The sequence below is a fragment of the Pan paniscus genome, chromosome 6 (assembly GCF_029289425.2).
Source record: "Pan paniscus chromosome 6, NHGRI_mPanPan1-v2.0_pri, whole genome shotgun sequence".
In the NCBI taxonomy this organism is placed as follows: Eukaryota; Metazoa; Chordata; class Mammalia; order Primates; family Hominidae; genus Pan; species Pan paniscus.
In genome coordinates, this window is record NC_073255.2 from 114,780,983 (window position 1) to 114,806,655 (window position 25,673).

Genomic DNA, 25,673 nt, shown 5'->3' on the forward strand with positions numbered 1-25,673 from the left:
TCTAATTATTCTTTTTATTATACTAAAGTTCAACAGAAATGCTTTCAAAGGCTTGAGACGACAAAATCATTTATTCCTACTATTTGGTGTTGTTCTTATACACTTAATTTTATGCACAATGGTCCCATAATTATTCTGAGGGGGGAGGATAACTGCTAATTTCCATAATTTCCAATTATTATTTGATCCTCACAGTAATTCTTTAAGCCAGGTATATTATTATTATTAATTATTAGAGATAGAGTCTCTGTCACCCAGGCTGGAGTGCAGTGGTGTGATCATAGCTCCACTGTACCTCCTGGGTACAAATTATCCTCCTGCCTCAGCCTTCCAACTAGCTAGGACTGCAGACATGTGCCACTATGCCCAGCTAAATTTTTTTCCTAAAGACAAGGTCTCACTATGTTGCCCAGGCCTGGTCCTGAACTCCTTGGCCTCAAGCAATCCTCCCGCCTTGGACTGCCAAAGTGCTGGGATTACAGGTATGAGCCACCACACCCGGCCTTAAGCAGGGCATATTATTATATCCTTTCAATAGTTTGAGAAACTGAATCTTAATGAGGTTAAATATCTTGGTCAAGTTTATTAGGCCAGTGAGTAGCAGGGACAGAATTCAAACCCAGGACTGATTCTAAAGTCAGAGTTAACTGCTTGCCAATCGAGTAAGAAAAGCTGAAAACCAAAGAATCTGACACAAAACTCTGGTCTGGGGGAAGCTTTCCAAAGGACAGAATCAGACCAACCCCAAGTTTGTGTTGACTCTGAAGAATTGAGTTACCCTGAGGCCTAGATGTAAATATTATGCCACAAGACACTGGCTCGTGGGAAAAGCTGCCCCAAGGACTTACTGGAAGGAGTACTCTCCAGGGAGAAGACGTGGGTTTGCGAATTTCAGCCTAAGACAGAATCTGGTTATGGCTAACAAAAGTTGTGACCTGTCACTTATGGAAAATTATAAATTGACATTTGCTTCTAACCACTTTAGCTGGGTTACTTTAATAAGACCATTATGATGCTCACAGATGGCCAGTTGCCTCACTGATCATCTCAAATGCAAAGAGTGGCTCATACAATTTGGAAAGGACAAAGACCAAGCTGAACAGTAAGTTTTGGCTGGAAACACCCTAAACATTTTCTAGGAGCGCTTTCTTCCTGCTGGCAGAAGAAAACAAATCTACTTGGTTATTATAAGATGTTTCATTTTCTTCTTTTTACCCCGAAAGAAAAATATGCTTTCCTGAGAAATCTGAAATTATAAGGTGCTCTTTTAGATATTGCCACATAATTTACACTTCTGGCAAAGATTCTCCCCACAGCCACTTGGGATGCATTCTCATTCAGCACACTGGCACTGTTATGTACTTTTGATAAAGGTCTTATTCACTGGAATGACCATGGTAACCCACTGTCCTTCGATTGTCCCCACTGGACTATTTGTTGGGTGGCTTGAATTGTTAAGTGATTGGATGACCCTGTTCCCCACAAAGCCCGTTAGGTGGAGATGAAGCACAGATGAGTCCATTTAAGGGCTCATCAAGGTCTGGCAAGACTGGAGCTGGGTAGCTCTCCTTGCCTTGGCCAGGACCTCCAAAGCTTTCTGTTTCCACATTGAAACTTGGCCAATCTTGTCAGCTCAGTGACAATGAAAAAAAAAATGAAACTTGGTTAATAGGATTATACGATTTGGGGAGTAGAATGTTGTTACAGATGATTTATTTTGAAAGCTGATTTCGCTCTAGCGAAAACAAGCTCAACCCATTACACCAGAGACTGTGGTGCCAAACACAATCATTTCCAGTTTGAAAGATGTGATTGCTTTTTAATGTGGAAATTTCACAAGGTTACAAAAAGGAAAAAAATTAAACTCCTTTCATATAACAAAGTCACTTTGGAAAATGGGTTGCAATGCACTGACAATGTCCAGACACCCTTACCACCTCTTACCACATCACAAGTCAGAAAGGTGGATCAGTTTGATTTACACCATTTCTTGGTTGTGTTTTTCTCATGCCTTTGAAATAGCCTAATAGTTTTTCACCAAAATAAATAGTAATATATGTTCAATACTGGAAGTATGCATGGTCAGGCAAGGACAGGAGAGATAGAGGAGATAATCCAGGTAAAGAAACCTCCTCTGCAGGCTTGTGCTTGCATGTGTGTGTATGCGTATGTGTTTGAATTGTCCTCCACCAAAATGACCTCATTTGCTTTCTCAGGTTTGACCAGACCAGTAGCCTGTTTTTTTAGTTGGTTCCAGTTTGTACAACCTGGGTTCACTAGGTTCTGTACCACCTTCTTCCTCCCCAATCCCATATCTTTGAGAGATTTTGATAGAAGTAAAGACCCATCAAAAAAATTTTTAAAGTGATCATAGAATATGGCTGAGATTATCAAAATGGTGACAGTTAGGTTTTGATTCTGCTGTATTTCATCAGATCTTAAAACTCTTTGCTAGTCTGTAATCCAGAGTGAAATTCTTAGAAAAGAATCAGTGGCAGAAAGTGTTTCTATTGGCAAAAATCACCAAATTGAGAAAGATCAAAAATTTAAGCTGTTTTGAAGAGAATTGGATATTTTTCATTTCTGCATCCTTAAATTAGGCCTTCATCCATAGCTGTGGATGATGATTCTAGGGGGTTGAGGGGGAAATACGGCAATGACAGTGTAGCAGCATTTTTCAGAACCTGGGATAAAAATGACACATACACCATGAAACCTTTTTGTCCTTCCAGTAATTGTTTTGTTTTGTTTTGTTTTTTTGCCTGTGCATTTTGAATACATGTCATCCTGTTCTTTTGTGACTGACAGGAAGAAAGCAGGTGAAGAAACTCTATGATTGCAGGGCTCCTTGCAGAAGCTTGGCCGACAAAATTATTATTGCATCTGCTGGACCCAGCACAAAAGGACAGAAGTCCAAGTAAAATTAAAGGATCCAGGAAACTGGAAAGGAAAAGTGCTTGCCTTTTTTAAGGTGAAATTTGAGCGAAATGAGTTGGGAATCAGAAAAATAAGCAAAATGAGATTAGAACATCCAGTTTTCAGTTTAAGCCATTCCTAGTTAGCTCCTGGGTGCCAGCATGCATTGAGCACTCAGACCAACCCAGAACTCCTAGATCACCCAAGTCTAATGTAGTGAGTATACATTTTCTTTCATTTTCCTTTTTAGATTATTCCTTTTCTGTTCATTGTCACTTCAGTTATCATATTGGAATATTGACCCTGATTATTATGCTTCTTAGCATCAATTCACAAAAGAAGAAGACAGGCACTATAAAATAGAATTTGGGATCATATAGATCGATGTCACTGGTGCCTAGAGAAAAGGCAACATTTATTGAGTGGCTACATTGTTCCAAACATTGCATCTACTTATCTCATTTAATCCTCACAAAAACTTGAGACAGATATTATTATCATACTTTGTGTTGGGAGGAAATCGAGATGCAGAAATTTTAATAGCCCACAGATTCATCTGATTTAAAGCCCCTGCTCATCCCATTAGGCCGTTCTGCCTCCCAACTTCATTTGAAGTAGCAAAAACCTATTGATTCTACTAGCTGAGGGATGGGCTTATTTAATGATATGAGCCTAGTTATTTTGCCTTTTAAGATCTCAGGGCCCTTGATTATGTGGCTTTGACAGAAGAGTTTGGAGATCTGCAGATGAAAGGAAAGTGAAACATTACATTCAGTAGTCAGTTAGATAATGATAAACTGCTATTGGCAATGTAGGTTGGTCCAGCAAGTAAGGCTTTGAGATCAATAATAATAAAAATATCATCTTACATTTATAGTATGTGCACAGGTCTTTGTGCTCTTTCATATATATCTTCACATTTAATCCTCCAACAACCCTGTAACTAATCAAGACAGAGATTATTATCCCATTTGATAGGAGAAGAAACTATGAGTTAGAGCGGTTTAAGCAATTTGTCTGTGATCACATGGATAAGCAAAAAAGAGTCTAAACCCAGCTCCACTTTTCTATCTCTTAAGCCAGTTCTCATTTCTCTATGGTAGAATGTGAGCTTCATATCCAACTTAGCACTGGCGTCCTAAGGAAACTTTGCCACCTCTATCATCCTTCTATTGTGCTGCTTATCATACTGTATTTAAGTTACTGGGTCACTCACCTTCATATCCATCAACTTCAAGCTCCTTGAAATGAGGGACTTTTTTTCTTTCTTATTGAAAAAAAAATTTTTATTTAAGTTTCTAAATTGACCAGAGTGCAAATTCTTAAATCCTACCATTCAAAACTGACAGTTGCCAACAGTTTGATATTTTTTTTCTGTCTTTCATCTCTGTATTCTTAGTACCTAGCATAATGCCTGGCATAGAGTGGATGTTTAATGAATGTTGGTTACATTTAACTGTGGGATCCATAATTACGGGAATGAATTAGAAAATTGGTTACCTAATACAGAAATAATATTTGGTATTTCTTTCTTTTATTCCTAAAGTTGTCATATCCGAGATGTTTCTGAAACATTTATCCGTATTTTACTATTTTATGGTAAGATGACAATGGTAATCATAAGAAGGTTTTGGAAAATGACATCTCTTGCTATGTGTTTCTTTAAAGGCGAACTATACATGCCCCTATGACAATATCCCCACAATGAATGCCATACTAGGTATGGATTGATGGTTTCTTCAGTTTTGTTTTGTTTTGTTTTTAATGATTCCTTCTTGAATTTCAGTGGTTGCTAAGACTGCACATCTACACAGGAATAGAAAACTACATGAAACCAGACTCTAAGCTCAGAGGGCAAGCATGCACATGCACCAGAAATCATGCTATTCCAATCCAAATGAACTAAATCCTTCCGTAATATGTGGTCAAGGAGTTAAGTTCTAAAGGAAAATGCAAATAGCCTAAAGTGGAAACCATATACGTCTGCCTCCTTCAGTCTCTAAGCCTATGACAGAACTCTGTGGAGAAAGGTGGCAGCAAAGCATCTTAATGTTTTCTTAATACTTCACCAAGTAATGATAGCCTCACCAAGTGCTTCGAAGGAACTAGACAGTAAGGGCCAAAGTTTGGGTTTGGAAAAGAGAGGAAGCAAACTGACTCTGTGGTTTGTTATGAGATCCTGGGAGGAGCTTTGAGTGTTACAAAGAATCTTTCCTTTTCTAACCTATCCAGCCTCCTCCTACTCCCTCATGGGTTTCCTTCTTTTTTCATAGAAGCTTGGCAGGCTGGTTAAGAAAGGATAACGGGAGAAAATGACCCCTCGGCTCAGGTATCCTTTGGCCTATGACTATGGGCCCAATAGTAGATTGTGAGACTAGGTCTTTTTCATTGAGTCTGTCTTACTGAGAGGAAAAACTGCTTTGTGTGATGACTTTATGGCAAATGCTGGCAACAGCTCTGCCCTGCATACTGAAAGAGAGACATTTCTGACCGCAGCTCATGAACCACACTTATTTACTCTGGCACATGCCCACTATTTGTTCATAGGCTTTCTGTCTCTACTAAATGCGTTCCAATTTTGGAGGCTAAATCATTGCCAGTAGTTTCCAGGACATTCCGCTAGGCTAAGCAAAATTGCCCTAAGCGGTAGTCAGAAACCACTGGAATAGTATTGTAAATACAGACTATTTGCAGAAAGTGAAAGATACCGAACATCTTATCTTTTTTTGTGCTGCAGAAATCCATGAGTTGTATTTTGCATAAAGCCATGCAAGGCACTAGCAAGAAACAAGAGGAGGGTACGAGGACTTTCATCCCCACTAGAGCTCAGAAATTGTGCTCGAAACCACTTTGAAAGTTGGGCACAGCCTAAAACAGTTATAAGGGCATACTATGGCCGTGTTCAGGAGGCATGCTAGAGATTAGGTACAGCCTAACCAATAGTAGCTTTTTGCTCAGTATGGATTTTTAAATCATCTGAAAACAGTGGAGCAATAAGAAGAAGAAAATAAATGGTGGTCCTCATGGGCATCTTTATAACCATTTCTGTATTCAGTGACAGCCGTCCCCTCCCAATGTCAGTCATCACCTTGGACTTAAATGATGGCTTAATGGGTCATGTTGAACCACGCTGAGTCTGAGATCTAGGATAATTGAGAAATTCTCCATTTGTAATAAAACCTCCCAGCACTATTGAGCTGTGTATTCCATATCTTGTTTCAGGCAGGGACTAAGAAAAGGAGATATTACATGATATTGCTTTCCTGTGCATAGCTCTTTCACATGTTTCCTATTAAATTTGTTTCCAACCAAGCAGAGATTTTATTTACACATTGGCTTTAATAATAAATAAGTGTGTGCATTATAAATTCAGCAACTTTGATATCAACTCGCCGATATGATCATGTTTGTGTTTGGAAAAGGGAAGGAAGTTCACTCTGAAAGCAAATGATCTATCAAAAGGAATAATTTTTTTTGGAGGTGGCTAAGCAGATTCTTGCAAGTACTTACATATTGCGTAATACCTCTTGAGACTTATTGAAATAAATCTTCTTCATCCTAAGGGCAAAGCAAAATTAAGTTGAAATAAACCACAATTAAAACTCCATGCATTGGGTTAGGAGGGAGAAGGAAGCCTATACATATCTCTATCCATGTGTATTCTGTTAACATTTAAGACATTTTAACTTTGGGTAGTGGACAGCATGAATGGGGACTAGGTAGGAACAAGGCCACCACATCAAACTGATAGTGGGGTAGAAGAAACATTTGACACCTCCCGCCTTCTCTGCCCTCTGTCTGTGTTTAATTTTGCTAAATCATTCCCGTCTGGAGATTGTATATTTTAATCTGCCTCTCCAAGCAACACAGAGGTACGGTGTCAGGAAGCTTGATCTCAGAGGCAGGCAAAGAGATGCAAAAGCTATAAAGACCCCAAGGCCCAAGAAAGACAGAAAAGGAACAGGGCGGGGTTGTGCCTAAAATGGCATTAGCCTAAAATTGGCATATGGAGTAACTGGGAAGATGGCACTGGGAGATGTAACATTCTCTCATGGTAAATTTAGGACTTTATGTGTGTTTGTGTTTTTAAAAGTTAATATCCCTTTGAAAGGTCTAAAGATGACTTCCTGGGAAATATAAACTACCCTGAAATTTTACTGGAGAAGACATTCCATAGCAACCAACTTCAAAGTGAGCTAGATTTGTCCATCAGAGATACTAAGGTAATAGAAAAGGGGGGAAAACTGAAATGTGACAAAAACTAAAATATGTGTTGCTTGTGTGACCATGCATTGAAACATCATGACACGATAGCCCATATCAATAGTCAGTTTAAGAGAAAAAAATATTGCCCTGTCTGCATGTCCTAACACAGCTCCCAAATAAGTCACTTAGATCCGTTTGGGGACAACTTTGAATTCACATGTTCTAGGTATTGGTTTTAGGTATCATGTCCATATATAGAAAATGGACATGATAATAGTTTCTACCTATAGATTAAATATGAGGCCCAAATGAGAACCAAGCAAATAACGTGCTAAGCATGGTACTTGGAACAGACTAGCTACTCAAAAATTATAACAATTATTATCTAGAAATCTTGCATGATGTGAGAATTTCTTTAATGTGGTGCGATAATGATAACTAATAGCTTCCTCCCCAGAAGAGAACAGCCTTGACCCTAATTTATAATTATTTTGTTTATTTCTCATATTTATATTTTATTTCTCATATATATTTTCCCCTGCTCAGGTTTATTGAGAACTCTATGAATTTAGCCTCATTGCAGCATTGCTCACCACTGTAATAATCCCCTAACAGTATTAGCATTGTGGTTTTCATGAAAACAAACAGCAAATATGGTGTGGGCTCACACACAGATCTGCATTGCAACTCTGAATGGGGAAAAAAAACCCTTCTGAATGGCATTTCTTGGTGTTTTAATCAATATGACCATTTAAAAAGATGATTAAACTATCTATTTATGCTTTTTGCCAATAAAGCAGATGCTGATTATAACAGTTCTGTAACCTCATCACTTTCCTACAAAAATCCTTGCTTAGTTGCATGTGTCTAGTAGCAATGCCATTCTTCCTTAACACTTAACAATTGTGACTCTAGGTTGTTTTGTTTAAGCATCTTTCCATATTAATTATTATTTAGTAGTTATAGGAGCAGTAGAGTAGTTAGCTCAAATGAGAGAACAATTAGTAAATGAAGACCAGAGATTTGTGCAGTGGGTGTGTGTATGTGCATGTGTGCACATGTGTATGCTTAGATGGCACTGGAAATTTTATGCCCTGTGTGCATTTATGCATGTGAAAGACACACATTTACATACAAAAACCACATAATTATTAAGAATCAACAATGGTGCTCTTGATTCTCACTAGAAATCCTGTAAGTCACATGGGAAGTTTTCCTGAGAGTTTAAGGTTAAATCAGAGTCCTGTCTAGTCAATAACTCAATGAATATGTTCTGGCTAGGCTATGAAGATACTCAAAAAATATTGGATTAGTAGAACAAAAATGAAACATAAACAGTGTCAAATCAAAACTGCTGGGGCATTTTTTAAAAGTTCTTTGGCTTGAGTCGTTATGTAATCAGAAATAAAGCATTGTTGCTGTTTTCTAAGAGACAGTTGGAGAGCAGAGTGCAGACTGCATCAGCAACACATCAACACTTAAAACAGGCATGGATTGTGAGATTACATATTACAAGTATGAATCAGCTGCACATACTTCTGAATCATTTGCCTTTCTGATCTTTTAGGAATAAGCTGTAGTCAAACCATGGGCTGAGGCCAGGAGTGCCTGGGTGAAGGTGCATATACACTATATATATATATACACTATGCACCCTCACCCAGGCACTCCTGGCCTCAGCCCATGGTGCCAACCCCCAGGGAGGAGAAAGGTATGTACAGTCCCTAGTCTTCCTGTTGACGGAGCAGTCAGGCACATTCTCAGGCTGTCTTGCTCCTTGACAGCACCTCCTCTGTCAGCTGCGATGACACCTGGCTATGCGAAACAGATACTCCGACTCTCCCAAACTCCACAGTTGGGCCTTCCTTACTCAGAACAGGTAGTTGTCTATGTGCATGATTTTGAGGATGCTTTAAAAATGTTCTTGCCCCCAAAATATTATTCCCACCGATTTGAAACATAAGTCCTGGAATTTCACCACTGAAAAATTCACAACTTTAAGTTAAAACACTGCTGTTGTAGAAGCCACTCTTGAAGTATAAAGCCCCTACCCTCCACCCCTGCATTAGGAGGAACAATGTATTAAATTGTTTTTACCTTTTCTGCTCTTATTCTAATTAGATTATCAGATCACTTCCTTTTCCCTTGGAAGGCAGAAATAAATATCCAATGGGAATAGGGCATGATACAGGTAGAATCTGATAAGAAATTTGGCGAACATGAGAAGTGGACAAGGTCCACAGCATATCAGCTCAGGTAAGGGCCGCAACGAATGGACTCTGGGTAACCAGATTACAAAATTACACCTCTGGGTTGGGTAAGTAAGTGGGGAAAGGGGAGGAGTGGGAGAAGGAGTAGGAGAGAGGAAGAACACTTCCAAAATAGGTAAATGTTGCCAAAGAGCCACTTCCCAGCATTTCCTAAGGCTGGCCCTGCTAGGGGGTAAACCTTCCAGCAAAATACATCCTAAAAAATGTCACCTTTCCCCAGTGAACACATATCCCACCCCCACTCTCTCCTCTGCCTAGTTCCCATACAGAAGGCTTACAGTTGCTGTGGCAGCCTCTAAGTTTTTCCACGAACCACTCATGGAACAAAAGTATTTACGGAACCTAGAGTTCTTCAACCAAATAATCATATGACAGATTTCCCAATTCTGACACCTAAGCCCTGGCCTTGGCACATCAATAAATCCCTTTCATGTTGTTACCTGGAAGACAGTGAGTAAGTCTCTTGAGAATTACAGAGACGTGCACAGGCTACTCAGAGTACCCCTGCCAAAAGAAGATGTAGTGCATTATGGGTAGTTCTTGTCCCTTAGTTAGGAATAGGTCATTATTTTTAATCAGGGAATACATTTTTCTATCTTATGAAATCTTCACCTTCTTTTGGCAGGCCTTTAGTTTTTGAAGAAAGCTGCATATATTTTTAATATATAATATATATGACCTATTAAGATGATCCCAGTACGATTGGTTTCCTGGAAGACTAGAAGCCTGGTCTATCACTCCACCCTCTCCAACCACCTGATGCCATTACTTCCAAGTCATGGAACTTCCCTATGCACTCAAGAACTGCAGGGTTCTTTGGGCAATTTCTCAGGCTGTGTTTCATAAACAGGCCCAGAAACTCCTGGAAATGGAGCTGTCTCAATTCATATGAAAGAAGCCTCTCCAGAGTTTCTTATACATCTCCTAGGAGAGGCAGGGGAGGTAGGATGAAGGGAGTGGAGTTGATGCCTAAGATAGGAAAAGACATAATTATTAGGAGAAATTTCCTTTAGCTTTTCAGCCCAGTTCCCTAAGTCAAGAAGGGATTTAGGAGTCCAGTTTTCCTGATACTTTCTTACTATTAATAAAAGCATGGAATTTGTTTAAATTAACACTAGAGGAGTATCATTGATATTTCAGCATCTGTCAGTGTCTTATAATGAAGCTATGTATACCAATAATAATTTTTAATGTACTTTCATTTTAACTAGAGGAGGAGGAGAAAGAGGGAGAAGAAGAAAAACACACTGAAGCTACTCTGTTTCATTCAATTTAGTTTTTCAAGCAAGCTACAAACAAGGATGAAGTCATTATGCATCTATTATCTCAAACATTCATAATGTTTTACTAAGTATATTATTTATTCTCGCAGCAACTGTTTCAGGAATGCAAAAACCAGCAGAATTATCTATAGTTCACAAATGAGTTACAAAATAATTAGATAAAAACAATTTAGTTTCCTCACTAGTTGTTTTGTCTTCATAATTCCACATTATTTAAAAGACTTTCTTTTTTTACATTGAGTTGATTGGGTGCTTCAGTACAATAAGGACACAGCCGTAGATGAAAAAAATAGTGGTCAATTTTCCAAAATTAAATAATGAAAAAATGGTGGTGCTGCTACTACCATCAGCCAAGAATATAGTTGTAGAAATATCTTATCAGAAATATCATTCTACTCATCAACTCAAGAAAACCTTTCTTGTGAACCATACAGATTAAATAGTTTTAACAGAGATTATGTCTAAGAAGGCCACCCAAACTCACCTTTCAATTACTCATTCCCTTGTAGCAACTTTAGAGACATTAAGTATCTTAGGCCACAAATACATATGTTACATTGAAATTGAGTACATTTGAGTTTTCTATCCTCTGGGCTAAAATTAGTAGTCAATCACAGACTCTTTCTTCGAGATAATGTTACCAAGGAAAAAATGTCTCTTCAAGATTCTTGTGGATTAGATAGATGAAATTCTCCCTATACAAGGCTAGTGCCTCTGAACAATTTTGATCCTGACCCAGTAAAAATAATCTCTACATTTGGTCTTTGGAATCTGAGGAGGAAAACTAAAACAAGTGGTCATTACTGAAGGGGGTTTCAATAATTACTTTAATGGGAGAGAGTGATTTTATGTGAAGGTCTTCGTGACAACTCAGGAAGAAACAAGCAAAAGAAAAACTGTTTTCACAGCTTGTGACAAACCAATACCAATAAATAAGAATGACGCCTTGATTGTTTATCCCAGGGACTCTAATACTTAAGTTGACCATATAATTTATCGTCCAAACCAAGATTCATCAGACAGTGAACAGGGTTGCAATTAACAATTATGCTGGAAAAACAGGTGTAAACCAGGACAGTTCAGGCATGCAGGGCTTACAGTTACCTTAGTAATACTGGAAAGGGGGATTGATTATGGAAGAACACTGAGATAGGGCAGGTTTCTAATTAATGTTGAATATGAAGGGGACATCCATAAGGATTTTAATACATGCTCATTTTAACAATAGCAGTTAGTGACATCCCAGTTATGCCCTCTTTTTACTGATGATGAAATTGATGAGCTTTATCTTGTCAAATGGTAGATTATCTTATATCTCAGGCATACTGGAAGGGACATGGATTCTTTTTTTAACCCTGGAGATCAGTTATTAGCATAATCATGCCCTTATGACCTGAACATGAATGCCCTTTCCTTAGAGAATAACCTACTTACCTGGAAGAAAGGAGTTTTCAATCAATCTTTCAGAACTTACAATGTATTGAAGGTGATGTTCATCACAGATTATCTTGGGGGAATAAGAGACCATCGTTAGGATGGAGCTTGGCACACAGTAGGTACACAATAAATGTGTGTTGACAGAGACTCAGCAGAATAAATAATTTTTAAAAGAAATCATATATTTGCTTTTATTCAACTTTTCCTAAACAGTTGAATATAAGAGAGAAAATACACATTAGAGTCAACAAATTGCCTGTCTGTAGAAATCACAGCAAACAAACTGCTATACAGAACTTACAGAAGAAATAGTATCTCTCGGTAGAACAAGCTTAAAAGATGAAACAGCCTTTCTTTTCTTTTGATTTATTTGTTATTATGAAAAATAGGATTAAGCATATTTAATTGAAGTATCTATCCCTTCCTTGATAGGACCATCATCTTGGATAAGAAATTTGATGTTGGTGTTGAATAAAGTTCACCAATGATTTGGCCATGAAATAAGAGATGGAGGAGTTCCTGAAAGCCTCTGTAGAAAGACTTACAGAAGAAATAAGAAACTGAAGTAAAGGAAACAGGAAATAATAAAAAGAAAGGATAGGGAAGATGTTACATTTAGGGGAAGCTGGGTGAAGAGTAGAAGAAACTTCTATATATTCTTTTTGCAAATACTTGTAAGTCTACTATTATTTCAAAATAAAAAGTTAGAACAAATTTTTTTAAAAGACATGAGAAAATTGAGATGGAGAAATAAACTGTCTTAAGAGCAATTCCATATAATTTGAATAGGCTAAAGGAAGCTTTAGTGAACTTCTCACCATTCTTTATTCAATATTCAGGGAATATTTTTTTGAGCACTTTCTTTGTAACTGTCATTCTTCTAAATGTTAAAGATGTAGTAAACAAAAAATTTCTGTTCTTATAGGTCTTATATTCCAGTTCATATTTATAATAGACAACTAATAAGTAGATATATAATGTGTCAGATGATGGTAAAAATAAAGCATGGTAAAGGGGTACCGTGAAATGGGTGAGTGCTGTTCTAGATAGGATATTCATGGAAGGTTTCTGATAAGGTGACATTTGGGCTGAATGAAGGGAGAGAACTGAGCCACATGAATACTTGAGAAAAGAGTATTCCACACCTATGGCAAGTATAAAGGCCCTGAGGTAGGAGCATGCCTGGTATGTTCAAAAAACAGCAAGGAAATCAAGGTGGCATGAAAACAGCAAGGAGGAGAGAATGGGGGCTGACCAGAGAGACGTAGAGTGAATACAGGAAGCATGTAGGCCTTGAAGGCTATGGTGAAGACTTTGGATATCACTCTGAGTAAGATGGGAGCCATTGGAGGGTTTTGAGTGAAACAATGGCATAAACTGATTTGCATTTTTTAAAGAACCACTTTGGCTGCCATCAGTGAACAGATTTTAGGGGGAAAAGATGGAAGCAAGGGAGCTGATAAGAGGCTGTTGCACTAATCTAGGTGAGTGATAATCAGGCTTAGACCAGGGCTTTAGTGGTGGAGGTAGTGAAAGCAGTTAGAACAAAGTAGAGCTTCAATTAAGTTGTCATTTAGCAAATATGAAAGGGTAGTGCAGGCAGGTGGGTCCACTTGTTTTGGACATGTTAAGTTTAGATGCCTGTTAGAAAGCTAAATAGTGGTGTCAAGAAGATACTAAGTCCACTTTTGGAGGCCGAGGGGGGTAGATCACCTGAGGTTCAAGACCAGCCTGGCTAACATGGTGAAACCCCATCTCTACTAAAATTACAAAAATTAGCCAGGCATGGAGGCAGGTGCCTGTAATCCCAGCTACTCAGGAGGCTGAGACAGGAGAATCGCTTGAACCCGGGAGGCAGAGGTTGCAGTGAGCCAAGATCATGCCACTGCACTCTAGCCTGGGCAACAAAGAGCAAAACTCTGTCTCAGAAAAAAAAAAAAAAAGAACAGAAGAAGGAGACACCAAGTCCATAGTTTAGGTACAAGCTGGAGTTTGGACATTAAAAAACTTGGAAGACATCAGCATGGAGATGGTATTCAAAGCCAAAGGCTAGATGAGCTCACTGAGAGAATGGGTTTGAATAAAGAAGGCAGGTGGCTCGAGAACTGAGCAGTCCCCACTTTTCAAGGTGAAAGAGGATAAAGAAGAAACTCAGGAGTAGTCTGTGAGGCAGAAGAAGATCCAAGAAAGAGAGGTGTCCAGAAGACCAAAAAAAAGTATTGCAAGGAGAAAGTGATTGGCTGTGACCAACAAGTTGGGAGGTAAAGATGGAGACTGAAAACTGGCCACTGGATTCAGCAAGTAAGTACCATAAATGACCTCAACACAAGAGTTCAGAGACAGCGGTTAGGGCTGAAAGCCTGAGAGGAATAGGTTTAAGGATGAATGGGAGGGGAGAAAGTATCTTTACAAAAGTAGAGTCAACGTTGTCAAGGGGAATTGCTGTAAAGGAAAACAGAGAAATGGTGTGGTATGTGAAGGGGATGTGGAGTTGAGGAAGTTCTCTTGGATTTTGTTCTTTGAGACTGGAAATACAACTTATTTGTAGATAGGAATCATCCAGAAAGCAAATAAATCTTCCTGAAATAGGTCAGGAGTTTTATTTAACCAAGTTGAAGTGTGTAAAGTAGGAATCAGGAGGATTTTAGTTGCATTATTCTTGATTAATTAAAAAGGAAAGCGGCTGAGAGAGGAACTACCAGTAGTATTACCATGATTTCCATGGTCATGACCTTAGCTGGGCCCTATTGATAAAGGTGAATGCATGAGAGTAAAGATAAAGGAATAGAAACTTCACAAAGCTTCAGAGAAAAGGTCAAAGAAGAGATCTGAAATGAATCCATGAGATATAGCAAACAGCAAAATAAAGCTAGACAGAAATGCTGGAGAATTTTGTTGATAGGTGTACAGAAATCAAGTGCAATTATTTGGGTTTGAGATGTATGAGTTATTTATTATAAATTGCTATGTGCCTTGTGTAAAACAAAATCAGACAATATAGAAGTACATAGGATAAAAAACGGAAAGTATGTGTGCGCACACGCATGTGCACACACACACACGTGCACACACACACACTTTCTTTTTCCCTAGGGGGAACCACTGTTAACAATTTGGTGCATCTCCTTATAGATGTGTATATGTGTGTGTATATCCATGCATATATGTATGTATGTATAATTATATTACAAAAATATCATATACTATTTACACTATTCCGCACCTTGCTTTTTATACCTAACAATATGTCTTTTGTATTTTTCCATCTCAGTAAAGATAGCTCTACTTTCTTCTTTATTAAAAAAATGAATAGGCAATACATGAACATGATACACTATATAAAAGGGACAACAGAGATAGTCTTCCAATTTCTGAGTCAGTCAGTTTCTCCCCAGAGACAACCACTATTACCAGTTCCTTAAATGTCCTTCCTCAGTTAGGCAATGCATAGAAACATATATGTATGTATTTATACAAATGGTAGCACACCATACACATTGTTCTGTGCTTTGCTTTTTAAATTTTAACTGTATATCGTGGATACCATTCCATAGATAAAGCTGCCTCATTCTTTTAAATGGCAATATAATACTGCACTCTATTGTCTTTATTTAATTAAATCCTGTATCTGAATGTTTCTAATTTTTCACAATGAGCTCAATGCAACCAAACTGAGCAATAATGAAGAACTTATTCAACAAGAAGAAAGAAAAAAAAGCAAAATTAAAAAAAAAGACCAAAAGAAATCATTTGAGACTGTAAAGAATTGTGAATTAAGACCAAATGAGGCCAGGCACGATGGCTCACACCTGTAATCCCAGCACTTTGGGAGGCCGAGGTAGGCGAATCACTTGAGGTCAGGAGTTTGAGTCTGGCCAACATGGTGAAACGCCATCTCTACTAAAAATACAAAAATTAGCCAGGAGTGGTGGCAGGAAGCTGTAATCCCAGCTATTTGGGAAGCTGAGGCAACAGAATCACTTGAACCAGGGAGGCGAAGTTTGCAGTGAATGGAGATCACATCACTGCACTCCAGCCTGGGTGACAAACTAAGACTATCTCAAAGGAAAAAAAAAAAAAAAACTAATGTCACTAAAATGATCCATTTACTGGGAAAACTCCAAAACAAAAAACAATAGTGAAATTTTCCTTCTATATAAAATACATTATTAACTGAATTGGCTAGAAAGACAATGTCTTGTGGCGGCTAGTCTTAGGCATGGAAGATGTCAGTTCTGTGACCACTGGGTAGGTGAGTAAAATTGAATCATTCAATTCTCTTTGCTTCACTTCCCCATTTGGAAGAGGAATAATTGTGTTCAATGTCTCTACCTGCTCTGAAGACATGCAGGAAAAAACAGAAACATGAACCTGCACATAGCAGAAAATTCTCAAGTAAGATCCTCTCGGGTAATAATGTTAGAATGACTCTGGCCAAGTTATGTCTTAAAGAGAGCAGCTGAATTTAGAGGCAGAGACATGTGTGTATCAGAATCAACTGGGAAGAGTTTTCAAACTACTCCTTGTCTTGCTCCCTCCCCGCATCCCAGTTGAGAACCATAATGACTGAAGAAAACTTCCGGTGGCTGGTGCCATAAGTGATAGGACATAAGCATTTGGGTTCTAAAAAAGGGGGACATGCACACAGTGGTGATGAAGGTCATGAGTTTCAGTTTCAGGGATGCCTGGGTTTGAGCATTGGCTTTACTCCTTATTGACTATATGATCTTGAACTATTTATTTAAACTTTGGAAAATCTTCATTTCCTCATCTGTGAAGCACCTGCCACATAGTTAGTACTCAATAGTTACGGCATTGGTTCCTTGGTAACTCTGACCTTAACTGTCCACTTTGAACTACAGATTTAAGGAAATATCTGCTCTCATATGGGTTTATCAATTAATTCTCCCATAACAGTTTAATAGATGTAGGATCTGTAAAAACATATATGCATAAATACATAATTTTAAAGCTGGACATGGCTCTTTAATCATAAAGTTTACCCTCAATAACCCCTCATTTTATGAATGTAGAAACTGAGGCTCTGAAAGGCATGAGACTTGTCCAAGGTGATAGAGCTGATAGGCATGAGTCAGGACTAGAGCTGAATCTTCCATCTTCCAGTCTAGCATCTTCTTGTCACTTCTTGCCTCTCTAAAACCACACATTTAATAAGATAAAATATACTTGCTTTAAAAAGCTAATGATGTGAATATTATTTCCTTTCTATTTCAGGGGTCATTATATAGGACAAGAAAAATCCTGTGAAGTGATCCTCATCCAGCTAATAAAATTAACTATACAAGAAGGTATAGAAAACCCCTCCCTATCATTGCAGAGGTGGCATCCAAAGACCCAAGAAAGGAGTCAGCAATAGCCTAGGATCCAGGACTCAGAGAGAGACCCATATTGGGAAAAGGTGCTGAATAAGGAGTAGAGTTTTTATATTCCTTACCCAGCCCCAAATTAACTTCCCCAGGCTAGCCCTCTGTTTCAAGCTTCTATGCCTCCCTTGAGGAGTCACAAGATTTCCAAAAGCTCCATGTTTTTTTCACATGGCTGTTTCTTCCTTGAATTCTTTATTCCTGCCCACCTGACTAATATGGACATTAGTGTATCTGCAATAAATTTATACTACAATTCTGCCATCCTAGGCAAACATGGAGGTGACCAGACCCGCAATGAATTCAGGAAGCGGAATGTGGTTAGTGACTAACACCAAGGAATCATAAATGCAATTCAACTGATAACAGTTAGGTCTGCGCCTCTAAAAACAGGACCAAAGGATCTTCTGGGCTCCCTCAACAAAGCTGGGCGCCAACACTGACTGAATAGCTATCCTTGGGTCTGACTCACCCGACCCAGTGGAGTGGAGGGGAAGGTCACAGAACTGGAAGCACATCCAGTCCAGTTCTGGACACCTGCCTGTCTGCCCACGAATGACCACTGTGGAATCTAAGGCAAGCAGACAGCTCCCAAAACTCACCCTGGAGTCTGCCTCCGTGCATGGCCCAGCAACCACAGCAGTCTCCACTCCATCCCTGGCCACCATCAGAAAGGCATCTGTTACCTCCTGCCTGGCCTTCAGTTCTGTGGTTGCTAGTATAACCCAATGGCCATAAATTTCAAACTCTGCTAAATGTTGACCTACTTCTAACTCTGACTGCAACACTTCCCCTTTGGGATAACGGTCTTACTCCTGAGTACTCTCTGCTAAATGAGTGCCACCTTGTCTCTTTCCTCTGCATCATTATAATTAATAAGCAACAATATCATCCCTCATGATTATGTTCTTATTAGATGTTAACTGGCCTTAGCATCATTATCTCATTAAACCTTTCCACCTAAATTACTTTATCAGCTTCCCTCCGAAGGAGGTCTGGTACTGTCTGTCTGAATGGAATCTCCTACACAAACACAAGAAACCAAAAAGGATGATCACTGGTATTTAGTCCTGCTCCAAATACTAATATTTTTAAAAAATTAATGTTATTTCTACTACTAACAATAACCTTACATTGCTATAAATCTTCTTATCCAAAGTATTTAAAGCTATACCCATAAGTTTTTTAGCTTCCTCTCATTTTTATGGGGAAAAAATGTAAAAGACTGCATTCTAAAATATTTCTAACTGTTAAAACTTCCTCCCTTATCATTACCCATTTCTATTTGGAAAAACTATTTCCAGTTCTTTCATTAAGATGATGAATTTCAAAATTTTATAGAAAAGGCTGTAAAACAGGTTTTCTGGTTTACTTCAGTTGTTCTAGGTGCAATCTTCTCTTCAACTTTCCTGATAATGCTTAGCTTTTCTTTCCTTTAATAGCATTCATTTTATACATTAACCTTTTATTAAAAAGTAGATGAAAACTATTCTGCTCATAAATGAAGAACATAGACTAGTACATTTCTCTAGAAATGCTTTCATTCCTGAGGACTAATGACATTTATTGCTTCCTCTGTTGTCCTCACAATTTCATGTTAACCATGAACTCTTTTAATCTTTTCCTTCTTTATTACTAAGTTCTGCACATTCTCCAAAGTTTGGGAAGATATGCCATCGAGAGTCCAAACTTGCCCTTTTACAGCCATTAATCATGTTTTGTTTCCCACCCTAGTCATCTCTTCCCTTCCTTGCCATCCCAAATCCCTCAACTATCTACCATCATTCATCCTCACTTTCCCAAGTAATTTGCTATTTTTTAATATCTTATTATCTCATATTCCTCATTACCCACTTATCCTTCAAACTCTATTGTTCATTTAATTTTCTCAGAAATTGTACAGTCTTATTTGGCTTGCAGCATCTTTCTCCCCATTCTTGCACACCTACCTCACCTTCCCATTTTCCAACTTCCTTTTTGTTTCCAAAGGTGCAGATCATGATTTGAAATGATGGAAATAAATCTTAATCTCCTTCCACTTACTTAATTTTAAAAATCCAATGATCATTCCCAGAGGGAAACCTAGGTTTGTAATTCTCAAGCCTTGCCACAGAAGCAATCAAATACACTAGGTCTCTTTTTATTTAATCATGGATAATACAAGGAAACGCTTTCTAAAATGAAATATTGCACAGTTGGTTGGTGTTAATCTGAGATGCGCCAACCATTCTTTTTCTCCTTTGGGAGTGAAGCCTAGTATGGTCAGCCAAGGACACATTTGTGTCTTATGAATCTATGTCACATAAGCCTTTTTTCTTAGGGATCTAAATAAACCGCTAAATACAAATCCTGCTGTCATCAAGCTTTCTGTTAGTGTCCAGCCTCTTTTCTTAGAAGAGCATAATCTTAGCTTTAAAAATTTTTTGTTTATATTTTGTTTTTCAACCTTCACAGGCTTTGAGGCTGTTTTCCCTTTCTCTTGATCTTTCTTTCCTCCTCCTGAAATCTCAGGCGAATTAATTTTAGCAAACACTGCAGGCATGCAGTGTTCCCTTTATTTTCTCTATTTCAGGATCCTTCCTCACCTAATCCTTCTCCAGTTCTTTCCTTCCTATTTCAAGTGCAGGACAGGGATGAACTCCCATCTTTGGACAGCCCCATCTTTATATCATCCTTCACTTTCCTCTCATCATTTCATTTCACTCCATACACACACTACTTTCGTTCCTGACCATGTTTGGCCACTTGTGTGGCTGCTGAAGTTCTGGCAGCCTGCCTTCCTGGCCACAAGTACAGCTACTTGGTTCCTTCAGTGCCCCCCAGGTGCTGCCAAGGCAAAGGCATCATGATCATTGACTTTATCAGTGATAACACCAAGGCAATGGAAGTAAACATACATAGGGACAGCCTCATTTCATGCTTAAAGGAAGAACTGGGGCAATTTCCCCAACTCAACTATCTCCCATTGAACTTCTCTGAAGAATAGTGTTCCTTTTCAAAGCTTATTGATTTTCCCATTCCATTACAGGCATATAAAGGCCTTATATGGGAATGAGATTAGTAAATTGTAACTACTGAAACCTAGCATGCATCTCCATATGATTATGACCTTACTCTCATTCTACACTGGCCAAAGGTATAGATGCTTGTGCAGTGGGAAATCCTGCTCATTGAATGACTATGAGTACGTTTCTTTGAAAAGAACAGAGTTTTCCTGAGTTAATCCCTTTTTTAATAATCCAAATTATCTACTCTTTTTTTCTAAAATGTGACCCCTTTCCCCCTCTGTATTCTATTACGATTCACCACGATTTCTCCTGAGGGTACAATAGAGTCTAATTTTCTTCATTATTCAATTTGGATCCTGTTAAGAGAGACAGACATTCACTGACAAGAAGAACATTTAAATTTTGGCAAATAAGTTCATTAGTATTCAGAAAGCTTTGCACCCCTCATATTTAATAAACCTTTCCATTACAGAGTAAGAAATCCTGCAAAATAGTCAAACAAATTAGCAATGGGGCCACCAAGAGAGTACATTCAACCTGGATTCAAAGATGTCTCAGTTTATTAGTTTTCTGTCAATCATTAAAACAAGAAAGATGAAACATGCAATTAGATACAAAGAGACAGAACTCCTAATTCTTTCATCCTAGCTGAAGCAGAAGAGTTTTAATTGCTTGGAAAAATAAGATTTTCGTTTTCTCTCAAGAGGGAAGAGGAAGCAAATATAAATTGCCTTAGAGTCAATGGCTGGAGGTACAATGCTCCAAACCATGCAAATGAGAGGTGGAAAGACAAGTCCATCATCTGTATGTTTTGTCTTTATGATGGCCAATATCCAGATATTTAGAAATGTGAGATAATTGGCAGAATATTCCTTTTTTCATTAGAATGTTTAGAGTCACATAGATTTACTGGTTCTCTTCTTCTTAATGAGAATGACACTGCACTAAAATACTTGAATATGTTGTCAGTTATTCCAGAGCCAATTTTCCATTTATGTGAGTTATCAGTGCCCTTTGTTTCTCTTCTAAGTCCTACCAGCTACTCTATCTTAGGAGCCTTACACTGTTTATAACATATTTACCAGAGGGAAAGTAAGGACAAGGAGAGGAGATAAAATACTAATCAATCCATTTAGTAATGATGTACATCTACAAAACTGAAGACGAGAAAATTAAAACTCTTGGCCATGGAGAGGTATAGACGTTAACTGGAGGTGTCTGCCTGTTCCTTGACCTCAACTCAGAAGTCAAATTAAGAGTTAAGAGTAATTAATTCTACCATTTAAGCCAGAAATTGAAATCTCTAATACTATTTCCTAGGATAAAATTCTGAAACCAAATAGTGTGTATCAGCAATTCTGAATTTGAAATTCCATATATTGATTTTTCCATAAAATATTTTCTGCACTCAGAGATATACATCAAATAGATCTGCTAATGTGGGAAAAAACAAAGATACAAATTTGCTTATATAGGATTCACAATAGGGTAAGAATTACTATTGTAATTACAATTGTAATATTGTAAAAAAAAGAATCTTTTTGTTTGATTAGGCTTTTTCCTTTCCTTTTTAAAGAGGTCACCAGCCATAGGGATGTATGAATCACAGTATATGTGAAAACGTCTATTTGCTGAGAGGTACTCTGTAAGATTGGAAATAGTCCTTCCTACCAGGGCGGGATGGCTTACAGAGTGTAAAGTAGTCAGTGGCCTTCACTGTCTGGAGGTCCTTCTACAGATTTATCCTAAGAAATAAAAGATTGTTTCTTCCTTATATCTGAAGATAGATCTTTTCACAATGACTCTAGGGCTGAATAATTATCTTTTTTTTTTTTTTTTTTCAAGACAGGGTCTCCCTATGTCACCCAGGCTGGAGTGCAATGGCATGATCTCGGCTCACTGCAGCCTCGACCTCACAGGCTCAAGCAATCCTCCCATCTCAGCCTCCTGTCATAGGCCACCACACGCAGCTAATTTGTGTATTTTTTTGTAGAGCTGGGGTTTTGCCATGTTCCCTAGGCTACACTTGAATTCCTGGGCTCAAGCAATCTGCTGCCTCGGCCTCCCAAAGTGCTGTGATTACAAGTGTGCAGCACCATGCCTGGCCCTGCATAATTATCTGATGTGTATCTCAAGGCACTCTAAAAGTTGCTTGAGTAGAATGGGGCATCTGTCTGTAGTTGGTTACCCTGGGACATGGGCACATTCCCCTGGGATATCGTTGATTCTTTCCAAAGAGAAAGACAGCAGATGAAAGAAATTAGGGTTTTGTCTCCTGGAGGCTGGGAAAGTCTCAAGTTTACCTTGTATCTCCAAACCTAGCACACACCTGGTACACGGCAATGGCATATGCTCAATAGAAATGTGACGAAGGGAAGGAGAGGGAGAAAGGTAGGGGGGGAAAAAGGAGGAGATAAAGCTCCCATATGCTCTACAGTGTATATTCCTACAACCTTCCTAACTCCAAAGGGGAGAAGCAGACTCACTGTATCCTAAAACACTGATAAAACACCCACTTCAGAAAAAAGTAATAACAATCAAGTAACTACTGAAGATCTATTTGACCTAACAGCATAGAAACAGAAGAATTACACACTGGCCAGCTGTAGCGTAGGGCCTGATCTCAATGTTTTAGAGCTGGAGAGGCCTGGAGTCACTCAAGAGGCATCCAAATGGAATGTGAAATGACTTAACCACAGTCACATAGCTTGTTAGTATTAGAACACAAACTAAAACCCAGGTCTCAAAATTCCCAGCCCAGCATTTTTCACGCTGCAGTTTCCTATATAGAACAGAAGCAATAGCTGTTCTTGAATCCTATCCCTTCCTGTTTCCTAACCCAAGTCACTTCATATGTCCTTCCCCAGAGGCCCTGCTAACCTTAAGCCCTTTCCCTGGTACCACAGAACTTTGTACAACTTGCTGGGGGGAAACAGCCCATGGTCATAGGCCATTTATAGAATGCAGGCTTATAGAACATGGTCAATAGGCATGATTAAGGAAATAGGAATTACCCTAATAATTGGAACACTGGCTCAATTATATCTTTGTGGCCATTTGTTAGTTGTAGCCACTGTTCTTCATACCTAAGGGGAAGCTACAGTGTAAGCTCCATGGGGGCAGGAACCATGTCTGTCTAGCCCCTAAGTCTCTACAGTGTCCAGTAGGTACTTAACTATTAGTTGTATTTTTAAACATGACCACCAGTTCCATATTTCATGATTCCAAGCAGGTTCCATCATGGCTTTATCTACAAATAACCAGCAATGTCATCCTTTAGCCAAATATTTTTGAAGCATCCAGCTCTACCTTGTGTCTCCAATAATCTAATGAACTCAACACAGAGTCTGACCACCAGGCCCATAGGCAAAGAGTTCAAGTTCCATTTGACTTGAACTACTCTGTGAGCAATGACCCTCACCCCCAAGTGAACGAAGACTCCCTAAGGGCTCACATTATAGAAATGGAAGATAGATAGTCTGCCAGTGTCTTTATTATCAAAGCCCTGGAGTGCAGAGAAGAGACATGTAGGGTAATGAGTTGGTGTCTCCCTCAGACCACTACTTGTTCAATCTTTATTAGAGGAAAGGCTGACCTCTGTATGGGCAAGAACCAAGCAGGAAGATCATGAGAGCGCTCAGCCTACCCTCTGTGGTCATAAACAATCTAGCTAGAGTCCCTGTTTTATATATCCTAGTAAGAAAAACAGAAACCCTGAAGTCAAACAGCCTATTCCTCTATATTCTGATTATGCCCTACTTTCTACCCCTAAGGAATTTAACAAATCATTACTTCCAACCCCACACAGAATCCTCCCTGAGAGAAGAGCTGGTAAATATATTTTCCATGGATGTGTTAGCATACTATTGATATGTTAGTGCCCTTATAGTTTAGTCCTCCAAGCAATTGTCCAGTTGTTTTGTCTTTAATCTGACCCTGCTGACAGTCATTACTCAAAATGAAGAAGGCAATCTAGAGAGAAACTGTAGCTGATGCTCCTCTTCTCTCAGTGGGTGGACAGCCCATCCATAAAGTCTTCTTGATGATGGTGTCCAGGAGCCATGGTCCAAGGAGCTCAACAACAGCAGTGGGAAGAATTACAGGAAAAGGTCATGCTCCTCCAAGGGAGTGGGTTTTCCTTTGTCTCAGCAACTGTAAAATTATAAACAAAAGATTAAAAAGCTAAATCACTGCTCAAGTAAGGATCTTGGTAAATGCATGGTTTACTCAAAGCCTGATGACGGATTCATTGGCATCTAAATGAAGTCTGTGGTTTTCCAGACAATGGGGCAGAGACTACAGGAACACACAAATTATGCCTAAGGATTCTCTGTTCCTTCGTTAATTTTGTTGTACCAAAGAAAAAGGAAAAACTATAATTGCAACTAAATACAAGTAAATGCAAGTAAATCTGCATGCATAAAGCATGTAGAATACATGGGCTAGGAAGGGATATACTAGAGGAAAAGGAGAGAGAGCACAAAGAATCAAGAGCAAAGAAATTGCTTCTTCCCCCACGATATTGCACAGCACTGACCTGAATGGTACAGCAATTATGCGACCTAAGTGACAGTTCAATAAATAACAATATCTGGGGGCAAACTGAGAGTTAAGCTCCCATGAAAAGGTAGAAGCATAGTAACCAAAGCCTTAGCCAGTCCCTGGGCAATCAATATGATTGATACCCAGAGTCTTTAACAAAATCAGGTAGGATGATAATAATCTCACCCAAAGATGGTTTAAATGAAGCATCACTAGTTTAGGGAATTTCTACCAAAAACATCAAAAGTGATGATGATAGCGCCATTATCAGAGTACTGGCAAAACCACCAAATCAATGGCTGTCTTCGGCTGCCATCCCTACCTAGGGGGGCCCCTCTGTCCCCTTCCTCAGGAACCAGGAGCCCAGCATCCATATGCCATTATCCACCCACTCTAATTTCTTTAATGCAACAGATAGTAGCTAAACAGAAAGTCTTCCAATGGCTAGAATTGGGTATTTCATACTAGGGTACAAATAACTGGTTAATTTGACTTTATCAGCACCATAAGACAGTGCAAAAAAAAAAGAAAGAAAGAAAAAAATAACAATTGGTGACTTTCACACTCCCACGAGGTATCTGCAATTTATAAATGGAGCTTGTGTACATAAAACTCTTAGTTACTGTA

General features: G+C 38.7%; 1 long non-coding RNA gene across 2 annotated transcripts in view; it reads right to left on the bottom strand.

Annotated features, from left to right (window-relative positions):
* Positions 1-12,273: 12,273 nt before the first annotated feature.
* The window catches only part of LOC117981038 (uncharacterized), a 47,980-nt gene continuing 34,580 nt past the window's right edge, over positions 12,274-25,673 (bottom strand). For both annotated transcript variants that reach the window (XR_004672545.3, XR_004672544.2), the window contains one exon: positions 12,274-24,656. This is a non-coding gene — a long non-coding RNA (uncharacterized LOC117981038). The remainder of the gene's footprint in view (positions 24,657-25,673) is intronic.